Source organism: Protomyctophum bolini (genome assembly GCF_963924005.1).
Source record: "Protomyctophum bolini genome assembly, chromosome: 18".
Classification (NCBI taxonomy): domain Eukaryota; kingdom Metazoa; phylum Chordata; class Actinopteri; order Myctophiformes; family Myctophidae; genus Protomyctophum; species Protomyctophum bolini.
In genome coordinates, this window is record NC_137879.1 from 23,251,178 (window position 1) to 23,259,668 (window position 8,491).

Below are 8,491 nucleotides of genomic sequence, written 5' to 3' on the forward strand. Positions count from 1 at the left end.
ATCTGTGGCATTTGCATTGACGTGAAGCAAACTTGTATAATATTGAAATAAAATAGCATCCAGTTATATAGAGGTAGGCAAATGCTGAGAAACTGAGATAACACAAATACTAGGCTGTTATGCATTCAATACTGACACTATTCCAAGCATAAGCATGACAAGACTGACACAATTTTGGACAAGCTATAGCTTATTTTGCATTACTCACATTTCATAGGATATCAATACAAAGATTAACATAAGCAACACAGCCCAGGAAGAAATTGGTTTAACCTGTATTTCAGGCTATCTACCAGGAAGTGATATTTATTTATTATTAGAATTATGATTATTAGTATTGGTATTTGCAAGGCTTATCTACCAATCAAACGTTAAATATATGTGCTGGATATCACTGCTGTACATTTTTCAAATTATATTATTCAGTGTGCCAGGCCTATTTTTTTTTACAGGTGGAACAGCATGCTATTTAGCCACTGTTCCAATACAGCAGGATTAGCCTAGCCTACGTCTATCCACGGCTATTCAGCGTCTGTCAAAATCGACACCTTTTAAAGTTTCTTTGTATCGCGAAATGATCTGTTTCGCCGGCGAGCCACATTGTTGCGATTTTCTGAGAGGAAAGATGTGTTGCTTGCAAAACAACCATCTTTACCGTAGCACCCTCCCCCTCCCTCCCTGCTATCCCTGCAAGTAGCGGATCACAGCATCTTCTCGCTCTCTCTCGCTCTCCCCTTTGGCGTGTCCTCCCTCACCGGCTAGAAGATTCCAGCGATTTGCAGGTGGGAGGGAAAAAAATAAAGAAAAAGCTGCGGATATAGTGAAATCACAAGTGCGCTATTTTATCCTGATTACACCTCACGCTGAGTAAGAGCCTCTCTATTATAGTCCTTTTGCTTTTCTTGCCGTAAATCGATATTTTCTCTCTCCTCTTCCTCCGTCTCATTCGCATCAGCATCCGGGTCTCCGCTGCCTCTCTCTCCATCCTCTCTACCCCCGCCCTCTCTCATCTTCCTCAAATACGCTTGTCTCTGCATTCACCTCAGCACCGTCCCGCTGTGGTCTTATTTCTGCGGACACCTCCCACAATATCATAAAATAAATAATCACCCACAAGTATTTTTATAGCCTTTATCATCGCAGGCAAGGAATCTATTCGGCCAACCGATGAAGTTGAAACTATACAGGCCTATAAAAATAGAAAATAAAATACTGCCTTTAATCTCAAAGTAAATTTTGATTAGTTGAATATGCTACACAGGACCACAATGGAAACCCTATAGCATTCTTTTAGCATCATTGTAAAATCGTTAAAGTTAATCAATCAATCAATGGGGGGTTATGCAGGCAAGCACATGTCCTGGTTGGAACTATCGGGCCTAATGTGTAGTTTGGCCTAATGCTGAAATAGTGAGAAATAAGCATTTAGCATTTAATTGGGGCCCATTGAAATTGTTTTTTTTTTAACTGATCATATTGTTTGTGTGTGCTGGTTTCTGCATGCTAATTCAAACACTGCAGTGGGGATGACACCATTTCACAAAAGTAGGATAAGTATGCCATTTTAATTCATCGTCTACAGTTGTTTGAAAACATCAAAATCTCCATTTGAAATTATGTGTGTGGGCAGATAAGTCCCCAAAGCTTCGGCTGGGCATAAGTGGTTGATTTGCATACGAGGCAGCTGTAAAGCAGAAATATTATGGTGACTGAGAACATCTACATGTTTGTAATGTTCGCACATGAGGGCAGGCTTTATCTCTTGGGAATGAAAACACTAGACTCTCAATTTCCTTCAGTATATTCTCTAGTGACTAGAGCATATACTGAAGGAAATTGAGTCTTCTCAAAGAAGCAACAAGTAGCCTACTGTAGGCCTAAACTTCAGGGATAACTTCTTCCAGGTTCATGGAGGTTTACTCTGAGCCTCCCTGGTGAAAGCATGCTGGCGATGGAGAGGGAACTGGCTATAGTGGCTATAGAGTCCTGAGGAGGCTACAACCAAAGAGGGGAAAAAGCCTGGGCACTGAGGCTATGATGCAGACTGACCAGCAGCTGGGAACACAGCATGCATTTTGGTGCGTGATCAGAGAGACCAGCGAGGGCTATAGTTATTCCAGGAAAGAACACCAAGAACATCACTTGTCAGGTCTTATATAATTATGATATAATAATGCATAACTAATATGGTTGTCCCTCAAGCAGAGCCAAGCTTTGAAACACAGGTTGGGGGAGATATGAGATATGGAGCAGAACTGAGAGAAGAGGAAAGGGATGTTCTCACCAGAAGATCAATACAAAAATTCATAATTATAAATCAATAAATGTTATGGTTAAAAAATACATTTTAGACTAATTAATGAACTACCAACTACAATATTTGTTCATGCACTTTATTTCACTTGAATCATACAAAAAGGATAACATTTGCACGCCTGTCTTCATTCATTTAGGAGTGATCTCTTGAACTTCAGCTCCATCTGATAGCCTCAGGGTCTGCTCTGCCATGCACAGAAATGACAGTCACAGAGGAGGTTATTCCTGGTGATGTTCACATCTCTGTTTAAATTAAGGATTCCATTCAGCTGTCTTCTTGTTCCGGGTCCTTTCTACCATAATTACATTGAACTGTAATATTCTTCCTTGTGTCTTTTACATTATCTCCAACATCTCCAACACAGCAAGTAACGTCAATTACCTCAGAATGGAAACGTGAGATTATATATACACGTAGCCTATAGGTTTTAGTGCAAGTATTAAAGTAAGGGTTAAGCAGAGATGAACGAGTCATTTTAAATTGGCTTAGAGAAACAGAGCCATTACCTATATACAATGCTGTACAATTTATGGCCTTCGCTCAGTTTTGTGCACCATTAAATAGGCCACAGTCCCTTTATCAAGTACTGAATTATATTGTGCTACCTCCTTTCTGATGTCCCAGACTAAATGAGTGGAGAATGGCTCCCACAGAAGTCACACTCGTGGTTCCAAATAGACATCCATGATGCAGACAATCACCCTCCCTATATAGTTCTCAGAATACAGCAGAGCTGATGATGATAGAGCGCCCCTCACTTCACACAAGTGTGAAGTATATTATTGTTATATACAATCTTAGTGTTTTGCCAATTATTTGGGGGCCCATGGAATATCCTCATGGCCCACCAAGGCCCACCAGGGCCCACAGGTTGAGAATTGCTGTTAGGTTACTTGAGAGTCTTTGTTTGACCAGCTTCACAAGCATATAGCAGAATACTATAAACATGTTTTTTTCATGCCAATAAAGCCCCCTTTGAAATTGATTTATATAGGAGTTGTTACTTTAACATTGTAGCCTGGCCCAGTCCCTGAATCGCTAGCCATGCCCATTCAAAAATATGTTCTATGAAGTGAAACTAAATGAAAATTCAGGCTGAGTGGCTATTAACACTGTGCACTGAGGTCTATTTGGTTCCATTTGTACACTCGTCTGAGTTAAATGAACACTGAGGATTTAACAGTGTACTCTCACCCACAATGGCATGCAGGCACCTTCCTGCAGTCCCTTTGACCTTCTTCAATACTAAACTAAAATGTCAGAACCTCTTACATGTATCTTCCTTGCCCCAATTTCCTCCCTTTAAAGGTTGTGCAAAGGCATTCTTTGCAGTTATACCCGTTGGCCCAACCTCTCACTATAGTGACCTGAGAATGAAACACACACATGCATGGACGCACGCACGCACGCACATACACACACACACACACACACACACACACACACACACACACACACACACACACACACACACACACACACACACACACCATGCGCACAGTAAATAGATATTTTGTCAATATAGTTTTCTTATTGTTGTCTCTATATGTCATCATCCCTGTCATTTCATTAGCCTACTGCTTATGCCTTGGTCTCAATAAATGGATAAAGACAAAAATTGGTATCATTTCTGAAACCACATCTTTTTGACATTTATAACTTTTAAGTGGTGGATGAGACTGGTGAATTTGCACAGTAGGCTAAATGTAGCAGCACTTGAGCGGTCAGCACCATGGATAGTTCCAAATAGTCAGCAGCACATTGAAACATTATTATTTAAAACAATAACCAAAGTCTGTTATTTACTCTGTTAAATACAATTGGACTTATATCATGGTCATGTACCTCATCATCGTTTGAGTTAAAGACAGGATTTCTAAGAGTGGGTGGGCATAAGGGGTGGACGGGAGGCAAATGAGGGGTACCTTAAGACATATGTACTGTACCATGAAATGTATATGCTGATCATGAACAAGGACCCCACATGGGAGGGGAAAAAAATGTAAAAAAACCCAATAAAAAGATTTATAAAGACAGGATTTCAATGCTATATACACTTTAAAAAGAAAGAAAGAATGAAAGGAGAGGAAAAAAACATTTGTATTTATTGTACAATATGTATAATTCTCTCTCGTCATTTACAGTACACCCATCATGTGGAATCTGTTAGAACATAATTACTTGAAGACTGATGAATAAGGCATTAACATAGCACCGACAGTATTCATACAGTAGATGTCATTTGTTGGTTCAGTCCAGTATAAGGAACGATGGGAAGGATATTTGGGAAGTGAAGCTGTATTGGAAAAGCAACAATACAAAAAGTGTGAGATTGTTCTTTATAGCATATAATGTGTAATTATATAAAAAACGCTAATCTCAAATCCACCATGAACTAGAATTCCAGTTAACTAGATTTTGCAACAAAGAACAAGTATCTACTTGAGATAAAAATCTATGGCGGATAGATTTAGCAGACACAACAAGGTCCAACAAGGTCGTCTGACTCATCTCTAATTCATTATACTAATACTGTACGTCGCACAGTCTTGCTTTTCAGTCATATTAACTTCAAAAGTTGTCAGTCACACAGTGGTTGTATACCTATAAAACTTTCAACACTATATGAATGATAACATATGTGAGCAAATCAAAGGGCAAACATACATTCATTTGAGATCCATTTGTTTGTAGATCATGATCCCTCAGATAGGGTCCTAATGCATGCTTGGAAGGCCTCTATCAGATCTTTGCAGCCTTCTTCTCCTTTCTCCCTGACACTGAAACACAAGAGGCTGTGTTTACTACCCATGCACTGACCACATGTCTGGATATACAGACCAGATACGTGCTCCAATTCAAGACGGACACTGTGCTATTAAATGACTGTAAATGATCAGTGTGTGGATTCCAAATCAAATTGTGTCACTCAGTTTATTTTACATAGTGTGTTTCCACATAAACGATGTGTATTAATATACAGGATAGCAGTAGTCTGACAGCAACTCCACTAACGGTGATCACTGCTGGACCAAGGCCAAATGTCCATTTCTGCAAGAGTGCATGTAACATGAACCAACAACATGAAACGTGCCAAGCCTCTGCAATAGGTCATGCATGTTAGAGCCTATTTTAAACCTCAACTCTATGCCACATGACACATACACATACTAAGGACTATCTATAGATGGTATCCCAGTGGGTCCTACAGTACAGTATAATGTTGGTTGTGGAGTCACAGGAAACCCTTAACAACCATGCCATTATCTCTAACTGACTCTGTGGCTAATTATCTTCCCACAGAGTCTTAAAGACATTATGAGCGCAGGGAAGTCAATGTGGATAAATTGGATGACAAGCAAAGAGCTGAATAAGTTGTGACCAGGACTGGCTAGACCCCCTCTGAGGGATCTCAGAGGGGGATCTCTTTAGTGGCAAACCAAACACGGTTCTCCTCTGCGAATCAGCCTTGATAGCATTTGGTTGTATACTGAAAACACTAAACAGCACTTAGTAAAGAGAGGTGTGTATAGAACAAATAATCACCACAGTGTTTTGCATGTGATTGCAGCACACACTATAATTCAACTGTATCTATAAGACTCACATAAAATACAAATGTAATCCAAATATATATTATAATATAATAATAATTAAAAAAGACATTGTAGCCTATCTGTATATGGGACATTGGTGAGAGTGATTTGAAATATAGTTTCAATATTCAACACAAAAACAAAGCTTTACTTGCAGATAATGTCTTAATAAGAGTGCTTTCCCCTGTCAGAACTCACCATTTATCCACGTCCGCTTTGATGACCTGGCAGGGTGCTGGCACTACTATCTCTGAGTCTGGCATGGTGGCACGGTGGAGTTTGCGGAAGTCTACTGCTGCAAGAGCCAGAGTCAAGTGGGAGAATGCTCGATTCTCAAAATGGAATGAAAGAGAGGGAGGGTATGGGGGGTGGGTGGGTGGCTAGGTGACTTTAACAGAGACAGTGAGGACATAAGTCACCAAGGCAGTGAGGTCAAGCCAAAACCGGTATGTAGGCTACTATACCGGTATGTCAATGCAAAATCGAAGAGGATATGTCTGAACAGTTGTCCCATCTGGTTACAATGTCTTGTTCCAATTCGTTTAACCATTTTCAGCCTGGTAAGTGGTAACCCTATTTTGGGAATCCTAAAAATTAAGTTCAAGGCAAGCATTTTCTGGAAAAAAATATTTGTATATTGCAAAAATAGCAGATCTATAAATCTCACAGCATGTTGCATTATGGCGCGTTGTGAGCTTGTTAATGGACTATTTTCACTAAATATCGCACTGTAATAACATGTAATCTGAGAACCGATCGTCAAAAAATAAAGGATTGACGGAGTCAACAGTCTGTCTTGAGAGTCTATGACTATGGCATTGGCTAATAAGGAAATGCTGCTCTGCTTATTCCCTTCTTTCAGATCTTTCTTGTTGTATGCGCATCACCATCTATCTTTGTATTCATCAAATTCTTTCATTCCTCTCCTTTGTTTTACAGTTTTTCTCCCCAATGAATATGCAAATCTCTGACCCTTTTGATTCATTCAATATGCATCACAAAGACATGACAATGTCTTTAAAATACTCTCCACAGGGGAGCTGTCAGTGTAGCTTTAACTATAGATAAAGGGTGGGGAAGCCTGTTTTCGTTTTGCAATGTTTTGTTATCTTAAAATGTTCAACTCAATATATAAATATTCAATGGCTATAATAAGTAAGTAAGCAAATGAATAAATACAAATTAAGAAAATTCTGCAGGGTGAATATTGCAGTAGCCTATTCTCCGAAGACCCCAGGGTTATAAAATATAAATAAAATATAATGTAGGACATTAAAGTGTAGGCTATTATTCATCAAAAATAACACAATTCATATTTGCATGACAATTAACGATTATAGTACCTTTATGTACAGTTATAAGGTTTTTTTGAGACTTTTGGCCATTTTTACCTCCTAAATCATACCATGCTCACACCTGCTTTATTTGTGTCAACAATACTACGAATGTACAGTGCAGTGGAGTAGCTAGCCTATGCAATTCATTATTTGGCTGTTTTATAAGCTATATACAATGTTTTTATGGAGCTCCAGTTGGTAGTTTACATCTGATGTTTACATCAATTCAAACAATTAAAAAATAACAGTGTTAGGATATAAACAGCTAATTTAAGTAAGCAATATTCTAGTCATGCATGAATGTTACCAATAGAGGGCAATAACTCACCGTGTATAACTCAACACAGAGAGAAAAACAATCTGTGTGTATATTTCTTAACTAAAATCAAAAGCACCCCCCTCCCCCATATGCACTGATTATTAATGTATGTAGGCCCATGTTAGGACTAGGATAGGGTCTTGGTGCTCTGTAGCACCAAGCAAACTTTTTCATGTCAAATACCTAAGACCCCCAAATGAATAGTCTCTGTATTTGGCCGTGACTCCTATCTGAAAATATGTTGTGCCCGCTAGTGTCCCCCATAAAATATTTGTGTTGTTATAAACTAAAATTCTAACATTTCTTAATGTTTTTTGTGTGTGTTTTTTTTAAGCAGATGCAGCTCACATCATGATGCATCACAACGCGTTGTGAGCTTGCAGATCTGTTATTTTCCAAAGCATTATGGGTCTAAAGTGGTTATACTTTTATATTTTGATGCTATGTTAACACATTTTGCTGCAGGAGACCATGCATGGAGTCCCCTTAAGGAACCCTGGGGGTCCCTGAACCCCACTTTACAGTAAAACAAAACACCAATCCCCAATCTGCCCCTGAAAGGTCCTAGCCAGACTAAATGTCAAAACACCATTTTAAGAAACATGGTTAAATTCCACTACACTGGGCACAATTTCAATGTACAAGATGGAGTGCTAAATTTAAAAATAAAATGCATATAGAATAAGAATATAGTACAGTGTAGCACAGTTCGTCCTTGTAGCCTGTGTGGTGCATAACTGTATTATTATAGGCCTGGCTACAAGTGTCAATAATAACAATAACAATAACATATTTTATTTTAAAATAATGGAATAAATTGAAGCTGCTTTGGAGAACAATTTAAATGTGTAAAACAGTGTCAGATGAATGCATGAAATCTGATTTGTATCTAGCCTACTCAACTGTCAATTTTGTCAAACAC

At 38.7% G+C, this 8,491-nt stretch overlaps 1 long non-coding RNA gene across 1 annotated transcript; it reads right to left on the bottom strand.

The window, feature by feature from the left end:
* Positions 1–4,404: 4,404 nt before the first annotated feature.
* On the bottom strand, positions 4,405–6,246 carry LOC308333276. Its single transcript, XR_013965787.1, has 3 exons — positions 6,112–6,246; positions 4,985–5,097; positions 4,405–4,613 (listed from the first exon to the last, which is right to left on the bottom strand). It is a non-coding gene; the product is annotated as an uncharacterized lncRNA (long non-coding RNA).
* Between the last annotated feature and the right edge of the window lie 2,245 nt (positions 6,247–8,491).